Consider the following 14205-nt stretch of genomic DNA (forward strand, 5'->3'; position numbering starts at 1 on the left):
GATAAATACAGGGATAGGGAAATAGAGAAAGAGACAATGTGTGAGAGAGAGAGGGAGAGAGAGAGAGATTGAGTGAGAGAGCAGGACAGAGAGAGAGCGACAGAACGTTTTGAAGGGAGCCGGCTCCCTTGGCTCACTTCTAAGAGCCGGTTCATAGAGCCGTTTTGTGAATGAACGACACATCACTACAGAGGAGGGCAATAAAAAAGGGAGAGAGGGCTGCTTTTAAGTCTGAGATTGGAGGGGGGGAGAGCGGGTGGTAAGAGTCCTGAGCTGAGAGAAATCTGTCACATTCAAACATGACACGTCTTTCGCTGTCTGTGTGATGAAGAAAACGAGGGATACGAGGTGAGATTCGAGAAGATAGGAAGAGACAGCAGAGGAGCCCAAAGTGAGGTATCCACTTCTGACAGCCACTGTGCATATGTTTTTTTTCCTGATTCCAATACTGAGTGTGCATGTTGCTGTGCATGTTAAACAAATGACTGCATTTGTGAGGTATTTACTTTGGTGCTCTCAAAGCGTTTGCAGACGACACTTGCCTGCTTTATTATGTAACGTTTGTGTATCGTGTTCTGTGTGTGTGTCTGTCGGTCTGTGTAATTACACTGAAGCGTTTATGTGGCTATTGTGTGGAGCAGTGCCGTAGAGTGTCATTGGCCACAAGAAGTGATTTATGACACTTGTAAATAAAAGTCAACACAACGCATGAGCACAGTCTTACGGCTGATGTCAATCGAGCATATGTGCTGTTTTTTTCATCTTTGAGAAGATGGGTCAATAACCACCAGATTGCAGACCAATACAGGTGCTTAAAATCCTTACAAAGGCTTGCACTTTAATGGCGTGTTTGCAAAGATTGAAGAGTGCTTGAATTTTTGGTGCTTATGGCTATGTTTCACAACAAGTTTGCTTTAAAATGACGTTAACACTGCTCTCTGGTGGCTCTGCTTTGCCATTGCATTTCTTCTTGCCTCCTGATTAACGGCAGCTGCCATTAGTTTGTCTTATGAAACATCATCTGGGGTTGCGCCCAAGAGGACAGGTGTATGCTACGCCTAAACAGGGCACTATGAAATGTATAAGTGCGAGGAATGCGCATCGAAATGGACATTTCTTTTTGACCTTGCAAAAAATTAAGGTAGCGTTTCCCAGTGGTAAATTGTAATGGGAAGAACTTCCTGCAACTGAAAAGGGAAGTAAAATATTACTGTCATTTTTACACAACACCTAAAGACCATTTCATTTGTTTGTAAATATTGTGATGTATCCGGTGGGCGGGGCTTAGCTTGCAGGCAAAAGGGTACTTGCGCTGGTCAGAAGACAGAGGAAAAGAACATTGTTGTAGCTGTTTGCTCATGTCATGTTTTTGCGTGCCAGAATCGGAGAAAAACGTTAGTGATTGTAAATATAAGTTTTATAGGGTCACAGCGGGCACTCCTGATTAAAAGAAAAAAAGAGAGTTTTGCATTAAAGCGAAAATATTAGACATACGCCCTCATCGGAAATCATTGGGTGGTGCAGCGCTTTTGGTGCACTTATGATAATTGCTATGGAGTCCATATCACTTATCATATCACAAACTATCTTGCTATTTTCTTAGCTTCAGCTAACTGTTGCCTAAATGCCAATCGTAGCCTTGTGAACGCAGTGTGTGCTAAAAATGCAATCCAAGTAATTTATTGGATACATTTAATCATTCATGTATTTATTTCTTTATTTATTTTTTGAATATTTTTTTTTAATGTATGCCCAAGATTTGTTCACAATGCATGCCTGTTTTTATTTTCAACCCACGCAGTGTTTACAAGGCAAACGTTAGCATGTAGGCAATACGCTAACAGTGAACCAAAGCTAAGAAAATAACAACATACTTTGCTTCTATGAAAAGGAATATTGACTCGATAGCAACAATTATGAACGTTACATTTCTGTGTGCTACAAAACCGAGCGTTTTCAATGAGTGATTTATTACACAACTCACTTCTCATTCTCTGATCAAGAGTGGGATCCTGTAAAACTTCAATTTACGATCGATAACGTTTTTTCCCAAAATCTATCACACAGACACACCACATGACAACTACTAGCTACGACAACGTTCTTTTCCTCTGTCTTCTAACCAGAGCAATATTATTTTGACTCCAGCTTCGATTGTGATGTCACGCATGACGCAGGATATGAAAGAATCTATATGGGGGGAGATTTGTCACAAAGTATTGTTCGGATACACAAATATGTTTGTGAATGATTCACACTGGATTTCCTCTTTTAATAGTACTGGAGAAATTGGAAAATTGTCTTTGAAAGTCCTTTAAAAATGCTTGAATTTAGTGATGAAAACGGTGCACAACCCCCTGGTGCCGAACCGTGCGCCTTTTGACACTGGTGTTCTGCCGAAATGTCCTACCTTGTTGATACGTGCTACTGAACAATTTTGTTTTCTTTCTAATCAAGTAAAACCGGCAACACTGATACTCAGAATTATTTCAAACAGAACTCTAACTAATGATATAAAACGGGGGTTGTTACGCATACAAACATACACTGCGTCGTCAACAAACACTATGCTAAAAGGCTGCCACAGAAGGACTTGCCAGGCTTAAAAAAAGTCAGAAAACAGAATTTTGAAGCAATGAAAGAGTCAAATTAGACTAAATAGAAAGAGAAATCGTAAGTACTCACCGCTTTCAACGGACTATATCATTGCTTTTTAAGGTACGTATGGAAGAGGGGTCAAAAACATTTCCAGGGAAATGGCAATCAGCATTGGTAGGACGTCTCGATGGGTAGGAAGCCGACAAGAAAACCGACAAATGCTCCCAACCACATTGGATGCAGGTAACCCGGATTGCAGTAGTACGAACGCCATTGATGACATAGGAAAAGGCATTTGATATGATATCACCGTCACACTTTTTCTCGCGGTACCGCGTTGTCTCCCCTTTTTTTTATCTTGAAGGCGTACGTGATTGTTCAAACGTTGTACAATGTTGATTTGGCTAATGTGGCACCGTAATAGATTATTATGGGAATGAGTTCAACCAAAACAACAAGACGAGAGTTGAGGCAGACTGTACAATATTTCTTTTCATTTGTTGAAGATTTTACATACAATAGTACTATTGGGTGCCCTTGTTTAGGGCTAATGTACCAAGATTGTTGTGACTTGAATTGAAAAATAATAATTCAAGCACGATGCCTAAATGATTGTTTTAATGGCAGATTCTTCTAGGACCTTCAGTCATGCCTTTCATGCATAGATCCTGTCCGTGATCTCTGCACAAAGTCAACTGTAGGAAGCAGAAAAATGTTCATTGCTGGCTGTAAAAAATAATTTTCATTTAGTTGCCTTTTTGTTGCATTGATCTGTGTTATGCATTACTTCCACATCCTCTCACATTTAGTGACTCTATAACTAGGGTTTGCGAGACCTTTCAGTCTCCCGCCCCTTTCTTTGCCTTGCTGAGGGACGAGAGGATGACCAACTCAAGTGCCAAGGTGGTTAACTTTTTTTTTTTTTTGGGCCATTTGGGTTGGCCATAGGCAGCACGGTGGCGCAGTGGCTAGTGCGTGTGAGGCACAGTTCTGAGGTCATGAGACCGAACCTTCCTGTGTGGTGTTTCCATGTTCTCCCCGTGCTTGCGTGGGTTTCCTCCGGGCACTTCCGTTTCCTCCCACATTCTAAAAACATGCATGACGGGTTAGTTGACCAGTCCAAATTGTTCCTAGGTGTGAATGAGCGAGTGAGTTGTCTGTCTCTGTGTGCCCTGCGACTGGCTGGCAACCAGTTCAGGGTGTCCCCTTCCCACTGCCCGAAGATAGCTGGGATGGGCTCCAGCACCCCCGCGACCCTACTGAGGAAAAAGTGTTGCAGATAATGGATGGATGGATGGATGGGATAGTCAATTTTTTGTGTTTTTGCTACTTTTTTCTTTTGTTTGTTTTTGTGGATGTGTTTGTTTTGCTGTCGGTCACCCCTCTCGAGGGATATGACCGGGGTAGATAGATAGAAAGATAGATAGCTCTGTGTTACCAATGCCTGAAAAGCACATTGCTTATTTGTGATGAGATGTATACATTTGTTTAAAAAAAATGCTTTTAGAAAGAAAATCTTTCGTTCTACACTGCAATTCCAAAAGAGTTTTTCCCACGGTGCGTTTACCTGCCTGATTAAAACAGATAAGACTGTAAACCCTCTGAAGTAGCAGATTGCACATAAATAACTTTTGAAAGGTGCAGTCTCAGTCAGACTAGAACTCATTTCGTCAATAATATATTTAATTTGGATTAAAACATTTGTGGATTACAAACTTGATGCTCAAATGGGTTGACTCATGCTCAATGGAATTTTCCAGGCTGCCCTCCCTGCTGGTTAGAATACATTTTGTCCTCTCTGATCCGAAACTTTAACCAGCAGGTATTTACATTTTTGACAAGATTTGAAGCACAAAATTGGTTGTTGAATGATGCTTTTGACAAGTCTTCCTTTATTGATGCGCTATTATGAAAATTTAAAAAAAAAGCTTCAAGTAGCATTAAAAGTGCTTATTCGGGCTAATACCCTTGCCGGCGATTGTCTTTGTACAAGTCCTGTTATTTGCCTGCAACAAAAATGAAACGTTTCCGATATAAATTCGACCAGAATGATATATGTCGAAGTGCCCTTGAGCAAGACACTGAATCCCTAATGCCCCGGATGAGCAGGTAGTTGCCTTGCATGGCTGATTTCGCTATCAGCTAGTTAGAGTGTGTAAAAGGGAAGGTGTGAAGCACATTGTGAAGCGCTTTTGGAGGTCTTCATTGACTTGAATATCGCTAGATGAATGCAGAACATATACATTTATGTTTTCCCAGCGTTCCAACGGGTAATGTTGGAGTTTATGATATGGCAGTTCAGTCATGTTGATTCTCCCAAAAAAGATGAAAAATTGTCAAAAGAAGAAACACAAACTTCCAAGACGTCAAATGGTGTTCATTATATGTTTCAAAATAATACATATGTACGGGAAAAAATTTAAAAGACAAAAGAGAATGACGTCAAAGAATTCATAAATAGAACACTCAAAATAAGGAACGAAGATATCAATGGATTTTGAACTTGCAAGAACAACAGGAGAAGAGCCACCACTCGGATAAGAAATTCCAACCTGTTCTACAAGGTACCCACAAGTTATTTATTTTTATTAAATTTCCTAGGTCACCTAAAGCAGATAAATTCTAAAGGCTGTGGATATCAAAGAACAGCAAGATGGGCAATAGCGCATAAAAGTCAAAATCACATACAACAGTGTGAAATAACTGTCAAATCAATGAACATTGAGCCAAGATAAAGAACAACTGTGCACAATAATTAGGGAAAAAAGGAGCCTGGCGTCTAATAGTCAAATCAAAATATGGGATTAGTAAATCCTCCCTTTTTATATTACAAAAAAAAAAGGAAATTGGAATCTGTTTATTCTTCGAAAAATACTATAAAGGATTTACTTAATGAGCTATTAATTAAGCACTGCTTCAGTCACTCATCAGGAGTTGTGGAAAACCTAAGCATGCATACCAGACTTTAGAAGTCATTCCAGCGGGTGCTTTGAAGACTCTGTCGCAGGCGGGAGATAGAAGTTTATTGCCTCCCAGATATTCTCATCAGTGCACTAAACACATTGTGCGCCACACTTCAGTAAACGTGCAACAGCATGCATTTATGTAAAAGTGGAGTGCTTGCTGAGAAATATATTCCTTAAAATGAAATGATGAAGTGACTTGCCAGTTCTGGTAATGTGATTAAACAGCCTGTCTCAGACCAGAGGTAAGATCTTAAGCCCAGGCCCGAACCGACCCAAACTGAAATTCGGTCGGCCTAGATCCCCTCTCCTCCTCCCAAGTCCTCACAAATAAAATATGACTCGGTCCTGCAAATCAAGTTCATTGGTGCGGCTCAGGCCAGGTCATGCTTTAATACCGCCGGCCTGGGTCAGATCGGTCTGGATTTTTTTAGGCCCAATAATACCCCTGGCTCAGAGACATTATTTTTTTTTCAACTAGTTTCTGTTAAATAGTAATTCAATAATTCGTCATGGATCAGAGCAGGGGTCACCAACCTTTGTGAGGCTGAGAGCTACTTCCCTGTTACAGATAAATGAAACAGGCTATTAGTTTGATATGCATTTTGCAATCCTGTTAAAGCATTTTTAAAATTTTAACTTTTGACAGCAGTAATCATGCTGCCTTCTAACTTGAACCAGCTAATACCTGCAGAACACCAATTTAAATTTAGAGAAGGACAGGTTTTACGGAAATGTTATTGTAACATTGGACTTGTGACAGTTGACAAAAAATATTACTGCTGTTTGCAAATTCAAGTTTGTACCATACTCTAGCCTGACTTACCATAAAACAGCAAAAGAACAGACTACAATGTTGGTTTATTTTTTTCAAACCTTATGTTTAGCGCAAATACATATGACATGACAGTGTATTTATCAGGAAATACATTTTCACAATCTGCCTTACCTGTGACCAACAGGTCCCCCTTATTCTTTCTATCTTACAACATAAACTGTGTTGTATCTTATGAAGCATCACTTTTTTCTATTGCAGTAATGGCTAAAAGTCCCCTTTGTGTCATTTTATTTTAGCAAGCAATTTGACAAAATATGCGGTTTATTATCTTGACCAACACTATGGAAAAATAAAAATCGCAGGACACCCAGGTAAGAACTCCTTTAAATTATACTGGTTGTGAAGCTGGCAGGTACAACTCAATAAAAACATTTGTGTCTTGTATTGAAATGAATATCAATGTTCTTCTACACTACAGCAACTGTCCCCAACCTGTCTAAAGCCTAGAGCTATTTTTGTATTTATTTGGTGCAAAGGGCTACTTGTCGATATGCATTTAAAAAAAAAAAATATATATATATCATAATATTACTATGTTGTTACTATATTATTACCGGGTTTATTATTAGAAGTAGGGAAAAATAGACTCAGTCAACAACCCTAAAAAAATCCCTGTTCACCCAGTACTATTTTCAGAACCAGTTAGTGGGCTACTCAGCAGTCCTTAGGATGCTACCTCTTTGCTACCACTTTGGCAACCTCTGTTCTCCATTTGCATGTCCAAAATAACAAACAATATGTCTTCGCATTTGTCTTTCACTTCAGCACTGCTCAATTCTTCCCTCAGGAGATCTTTACCGATGTCTTTGCTCCGTGCAGATTAAGATGGCAGGCTGATGAAGGCCCGTGAGCCTCCTCCAAGGTCTCAGTGTCCTCTCAATTCTCAGCTCTGGGAAATCACTCCATTTGTTCATTGTAATTCTCCATTAACTTTCAATTTTGTTGGGGAGCTAAGCTTTTGCTCGGAGCTGGATATGGAGCTTTTTAATCATAATACTAATGCTGCAAGATGATAACGTTTCACTCAAGACATTGTGCACACAGCGGATTGTGCCAGTTAGCGGGCTAGCCCATGAGGAACAATCAAAGTAGTAGCCAAACTGGCAGAATTTGACATGTGTTGCAGTGTGCGGGAACCGGTTGAGACACAGGATGTGGTGAGAGGTTGTTGTTTTATGTTGACTTGTTCTCTATGCTATCCCGTGCAAGACAAAAAAAGTGGAAAATTTAGTTTACCCTGACGTGCAGTTTGAAATTTTAGAGACTTCATTGGTTGGATTCAAGATGGTATGTGATTGGACCGCATACTGTAAATGCCACATGAATGTCAACAACAAAGGCACAACCTAATGCAAGGAAAAGGGAAAGAAAAAATGGTTTGTTTGTAAGAAGGACATATTTTCTATGTATTATAAGAGTTAATAAAGGTACTTTTGTCACGAGAGCGTGGTGGCGTGGAAGGGGACCGGACCAGAACGGAGGCAGGAGGCATGAGAGGGAGAACTCAAATGCGTTGACGATCCATAGGTTTTATTTAATAAAATAAAAGTCGCCCAATACTCCGAGGCAAAACAGAACAATACAGAGTTCCTCCGGCACGAACTTAACGGGACATGGCATAACAGACTAAAACAGGACAAGGCATAACAGACTAAACAGGACAAGGCATAACAGACCGGGACTGTGAAGAATGAGTAATGAACCAGCACCCGCCAAACCCAAAATCCAGCCTTAAAAAGCAGAACAGCAATCAGCTGATCTGCTTCAGCTTGAGTTCGGGGCGTGGCATACTGGTCGTCATGGCGACCGTGACAGAGCCCCCCTCTTAAGGGACAGCTCCCGAGGTCCCAAAAAAGAAAAAATTACTACCTCGCGCCCCGGAATGTTGACGATCGCGATTGGGGCAACCCTGCTCCCTCCTCCGAACACGCAGGAACGGGGAGAGGCAGGCGCCATCTGCGTCGGGCGGATCGGAATCGGCGCTCGGCAGGGGGGGTCTGGTGGCCAACTGGACAGGGGATGACAGACAGGCAGAACCGACGAGAACAGGACAGATAAACAGGACAGGCAAAATCAGGACAGAAACAGGACAGGCAAAATCAGGACAGATAAACAGGACAGGCCTCTACAGAAGAGTCGCACTCAGGACAGGCCTCTACAGAAGAGTCGCACTCAGGACAGGCCTCTACAGAAGAGTCGCACTCAGGACAGGCCGATGCAGAAGAGTCGCACTCAGGTCAGGCCGATGCAGAAGAGTCGCACTCAGGTCAGGCCGATGCAGAAGAGTCGCACTCAGGTCAGGCCGATGCAGAAGAGTCGCACTCAGGTCAGGCCGATGCAGAAGAGTCGCACTCAGGTCAGGCCGATGCAGAAGAGTCGCACTCAGGTCAGGCCGATGCAGAAGAGTCGCACTCAGGTCAGGCCGATGCAGAAGAGTCGCACTCAGGTCAGGCCGATGCAGAAGAGTCGCACTCAGGTCAGGCCGATGCAGAAGAGTCGCACTCAGGTCAGGCCGATGCAGAAGAGTCGCACTCTGGGGGTTCGGGTTCAGAAGAGTCACACTCTGGGGGTTCGGGTTCAGAAGAGTCAGACTCTGGGGGTTCGGGTTCAGAAGAGTCAGACTCTGGGGGTTCGGGTTCAGAAGAGTCAGACTCTGGGGGTTCGGGTTCAGAAGAGTCAGACTCTGGGGGTTCGGGTTCAGAAGAGTCAGACTCAGGGGGTTCGGGTTCAGAGTGGCGATTCAGACAGGACAGGCGGAATCAGAACAGGCAAGACATGAGAGGGTCAAAATCAAAACAGACAAGACATGAGAGAGTCAAAATCAGAACAGACAAGACATAAGAGAGTCAAAATCAGAACAGACAAGACATAAGAGAGTCAAAATCAGAACAGACAAGACATGAGAGAGTCAAAATCAGAACAGACAAGACATGAGAGAGTCAAAATCAGAACAGACAAAACAGGAGGAGCGGAGTCGGACTGGCAGGCAGCGGAGTCGGAGTCGGCCCGACGGGCAGCGGAGTCGGAGTCGGCCCGACGGGCAGCGGAGTCGGAGTCGGGCTGGCACGCAGGGGAGACGGAATAGCAGGCAATCGGCACGGGAGTCGGGCAGGCAGGCATGAGAGTTGAACAGGCAGGCGTCAATTCTTCCCGGGACCCCATTCGAGGCACAGCAAGGGCCACGACGGGCGGGGCCGTGGTTCGAACGGGCAGGGAAGGCCAACTCAGTAGGCGCCTGCCGAACTGCGCTCTCCAGCTCTCCCCAAGTCGCGCTGGGATCGTTCGCTGAGTTCTATTTGTTGGCTGGTTCATTCTGTCACGAGAGCGTGGTGGCGTGGAAGGGGACCGGACCAGAACGGAGGCAGGAGGCATGAGAGGGAGAACTCAAATGCGTTGACGATCCATAGGTTTTATTTAATAAAATAAAAGTCGCCCAATACTCCGAGGCAAAACAGAACAATACAGAGTTCCTCCGGCACGAACTTAACGGGACATGGCATAACAGACTAAAACAGGACAAGGCATAACAGACTAAACAGGACAAGGCATAACAGACCGGGACTGTGAAGAATGAGTAATGAACCAGCACCCGCCAAACCCAAAATCCAGCCTTAAAAAGCAGAACAGCAATCAGCTGATCTGCTTCAGCTTGAGTTCGGGGCGTGGCATACTGGTCGTCATGGCGACCGTGACAACTTTTACCTTTACCACTGTGATAAGTTCAATCTTCCGATTCCTTCTTTTGACTATTATCGTTCTTTGTTGTTTGTTGTTTTCACTATTACATCATTGTCTCTATCTGCAAATCATGTTGCTTTTCTTTTGATTTCCACTACCTGTAGTGCTATTCTGTTTTTTATTAAATAAAAAAGGTGGAGGGTTTTAGAACAGGGTTGGAATTCTCTTATATGTAGGCTTTTCTCCCAGTCCTCCTTGCAAGTTCCAAATCTTGTGATGTCTTCTCTCCTTATTTTGAGCGTCTACTTAAATTTAAACTTAACACACTAGGAGGCCCTAAATAATACAAGATGCCCTTTAAGTAAAGCATGAAGCCAGTTTTTTAAAATCCCTTAAAACATGCATGAATACATGCATTGTTCTAGCGGATCCTTGAAAAATCGTAAAAGGCATTGAATTAATAAATAAGGCCTAAATTGGCATTAAAATGTCTTACTTCCTATTTTGGTAAGTCCTTAAACAGTTAACACATGACAAGATCTGTTTTTGTTTGAGCTAAAAATATTTAGTAAGATTGATCTTTTTTAATGATTTACAGCTTTAATTTTGTGGCAACAACGTTTTACAGCAATAAGGAAATTATCAAAACGGTGACGTAGTTTCAGTCGGACCTTTCAGAGCAGGCTAATGTCTTAGGTCTACCTACAATACACGTAGCCATAGCAGACAGAGACGTTTACTCTGGACCAGGGGAAGGTGAAAATTTAATGAGAAGTGGCTTTCCGACGAATGTTTTTTGCCATGGCTAAAGTTGACTCAGGTAATGTGTACGGGGAATGATGTATTGTGTGCAAGAGATATCAGTTTTTTTTCTTTGCCTTGTTTGTTTCAACTGTATATTTTTGTCAACTTGGTCTTGAATTTGATTTCAAAAGGCATTGAAAAGGTCTTTAAAAGTCATAAATTTAACTTGACTTATTCTGTAGAAACCCTGTGTACGTAATAGTAGAATTTAGGCTGCTTGGATTTGGCTGCATGGAGTTGTCAGTGGTTGGAAGCTGCGGTACCCTTTTGGCCACCAGAAGACGATAGAGACCCCACAAAGGCAGACAACATTAAAGCAGATTTAAATATAATATGTTGGTATTTATTCGGGTGCCTTAAATTCAAAGCACCCACGTGGCTGCTATCCATTATCTCTCATTGACTATTTCTGCAAGCCGTTAAAAAAGGAGAGGAGGCTAGTTTTTGAATTTTCAAATATAGTAGGAGGTTCTGGTACCCATTTACCACAATAAAAAGATTACGGTATCTGGGTTTCGCCATTCTCAACATGTGGAGACAAACTTTACCGGTATTTTACTGCGGTGTGACATAGCGGGTGTCAACCTGCATTTGCAGGGCATTATCACCATCTACTTTAAGGGGGTGTAATTGACCCTCAGTTTTTTTTGTTTGTTTTTTTTTGCAATGGCAAAGGCCTGCAATCCACTGAAAACCGTTTTTTGGGTCCCGACCCACCAGTTGAGAAACACTTCCCAAAAGTACAAGTGGTATACACTTGTTTCACAAAAATTGGTTCAGCCGTTTTAAAACCTATAAGTCATATACAAACACACGCTCAAAGATTTTGATTTATGAAGTAGTTTAGCCAGATAGATCCTATTCAAATTATGCCGCCACCAATTGTCTAACGCTAAAGTGAATACATAAAGCACATGACAATATCAATATCTCAAATTTACCAAAAAAAAGGGTCGAAATCCGAATCTTCTGTTGTCTTTTTTTATGACTTTTATCCTCGACCTTGATGTGCTCAATACTCCTCCTTCCCCCTCATTGTCATCACAGTGTCCTGGCTGGCAACGTCCATTCTTTGGCGTGACCCCCATCGGACTGTTCCTCCTACAAATCTCCCTTCTCTGGTGTCACTATCCCTTTTGCTCTCACCATGCCCTCATTTGTCCCCGCTGCCGTTTTCCCCTTGCGCTTGCTATAAATCTCTCTCTCTTTCTCCCAGCTGTCCTCTTCCATCCATCCATACCGGTAGTCCTATAAACATGATACTCTCTTCTCGCTATCCCGCATCCAGTACCGAATGCAAATGGATCGGCATTCTGCAAACACCACCAAGAGGCCTGACGTCTCTGGCCAGTGCGGCCGTTTCACGCCGTTGATGCCTTCCAGCTGCTTGAAGCGCTAGGTCGATCACTGGGGGTGAGGAGCGGGAGGCCATTAACTACAGGACGTGAGGTTGAAGGTATTCTCAAATTCTTGAGCATGCAAAATGTGAGGAATAGTACATGGTTTTTGCATAAAGACTACATACAGTGGTTCCTCTACTTTGCGATTACCAAGTGCCTGAACAGGAAATTATTGCCTCAACTTACAAAGAAAAATACAGTACAGTCAGGCTGCTATTAGCCACTTTCAGAGTTCCCCGTCCGTACTACTAGCATGCTCTTCGTATCACTGTCACAGTTCAGACTTCAGAGACGAGGAGGATTTTAGGCATGATAGCAGGGAGGTGGACGCAGCCGTCATTCACTCAGCCCCAAATTAAAGGCATTTTAGCAAAATTCAATGAAGTCTCTGAATTTGTGGAAAGGAATCACCTGAAATATGTGTTGACAAGTCGGGATATTGCTAGGTCTGCCTTGTGCATGTCCAAATGATTGTCAAAAGCCGGTAAAAGCCGACATCATTGGACCAGTTTTTCAAGAAAGGCGAGTCAAAAAGGTAAATGAAGATTTTTATTAGTACGTTTATTCTTTTTTTTTTTTACATTTTATTCCTCTCTTTTGTGTTTATGAAAATTTGCTTATCATGCAAAATGTCCCCGGTTCGAGTCCAGGTGGAAACATATATTGGCCTGTACTGTATCCACCAGGCTGTACTTGCCCGAGACACATCAAAGGAAATGGTGCCCCTTTGACCCTAGTGGTTAGGGATCCAACCAATCATATTTTAACATTTATTTGTTACATGTTCTGATTCTCTTTTATGATTCGATGAAAAATATCATACCTTATTTTTGCGTAGCTTGGAACGGATTAGCGCATTTACATACAAAATGCGACTCTACTTACGAAGTTTTCAGGTTATGAAGTCCCAGAATCAATTGAATTTTTAAGTAGAGGTACTACTTTATATATTTCGTCTGTAAATTCTAATTATTTTCCGAGATAATGCATTTTAAAGACAGCATGTCTAGTCTTTGTCATCCTTAATAGAGGAACAACAGCACCTTAGCAAGTCAGATTGTTTTAAGAGTTAATTAGTTAAAGAGGTTACGAGCAAAGTTTTGGTAGTTTTTTGGGGAAGAATGCCTAGTTTCAGGTGGATGCTTTTATGAAGTGGCGGGCAAACAATGGCCCGCCAGCCACATGCTCTTTCATCCGGCCAGCCATGTGAAAATGGTCGAAATACAATGACAATATACACAATTGTTACTAAAACACTACTTATGAAAAAACTCATTTTTGGTGCCAAGTATATCCCTATTGTCCATTTGTATGCCTACAAAATTAAATACTAAAAACATGTTACAAAATTATTAACAAACTAAATATCAAGATTAGCGCTTAAAAACTTGGACTTAATATTCGATTTTGCTTTATCTGTAAAAAAAGAATACTTTTGCTATAGAAATACTACAAATATATTACTACAGAAATACTATAATAAAAAAAAACTAACACAGACTTAGATTATCTTGTCTTATTTTGAAGGAAAATAAATCCTGTACAGTACTATAGAATTCCCATAAAATTACTGCAAAAAGCTACTCTGAAAATATTGCAAAAAAGTACTTTAAAAATACTTCTATTGAAATATTACAAAAAGACCATAATAATATAATACATATAATATACCACAGACTCTTTTTGGGAGATTGATTCAGAGAATGGGATTCCCAGCCCCCTCGCTCAAACCAACTGAGGTGTTGGGAGTCATTAGGTGACCATACCCCCCAATTCCAACCCCTAATGCTGAACGCCAAGCAGGGAGGCAACGGGTACCAATGTTTAAGTCTTAGGTATGACTCGGCCGAGGCTTGAACCAGAACCTCCCAGTCTTGGGGCGGGCGTACAGTGATAATATAATACAAAAATACTACTACAGAAA

General features: G+C 41.8%; 1 protein-coding gene across 4 annotated transcripts in view; it reads left to right on the forward strand.

Annotated features, from left to right (window-relative positions):
- The first annotated feature begins 249 nt into the window (after positions 1 to 249).
- arhgap4b (Rho GTPase activating protein 4b) overlaps positions 250 to 14205 on the forward strand; it is a 54403-nt gene continuing 40447 nt past the window's right edge. For 2 of the 4 annotated variants that reach the window (XM_088331961.1, XM_088331964.1), the window contains exons 1-2: positions 250 to 396; positions 12170 to 12337. The gene's annotated coding sequence lies outside the window, so the exon portion shown is untranslated. Of the gene's footprint in view, positions 397 to 12097; positions 12338 to 14205 lie in introns of all 4 variants that reach the window. The other 2 variants (XM_088331962.1, XM_088331963.1) reach the window with 2 other exon arrangements.

Source organism: Urocampus carinirostris, chromosome 3, assembly GCF_059441175.1.
Source record: "Urocampus carinirostris isolate Australia breed hairy pipefish chromosome 3, RoL_Ucar_1.0, whole genome shotgun sequence".
NCBI classification, from domain to species: Eukaryota; Metazoa; Chordata; class Actinopteri; order Syngnathiformes; family Syngnathidae; genus Urocampus; species Urocampus carinirostris.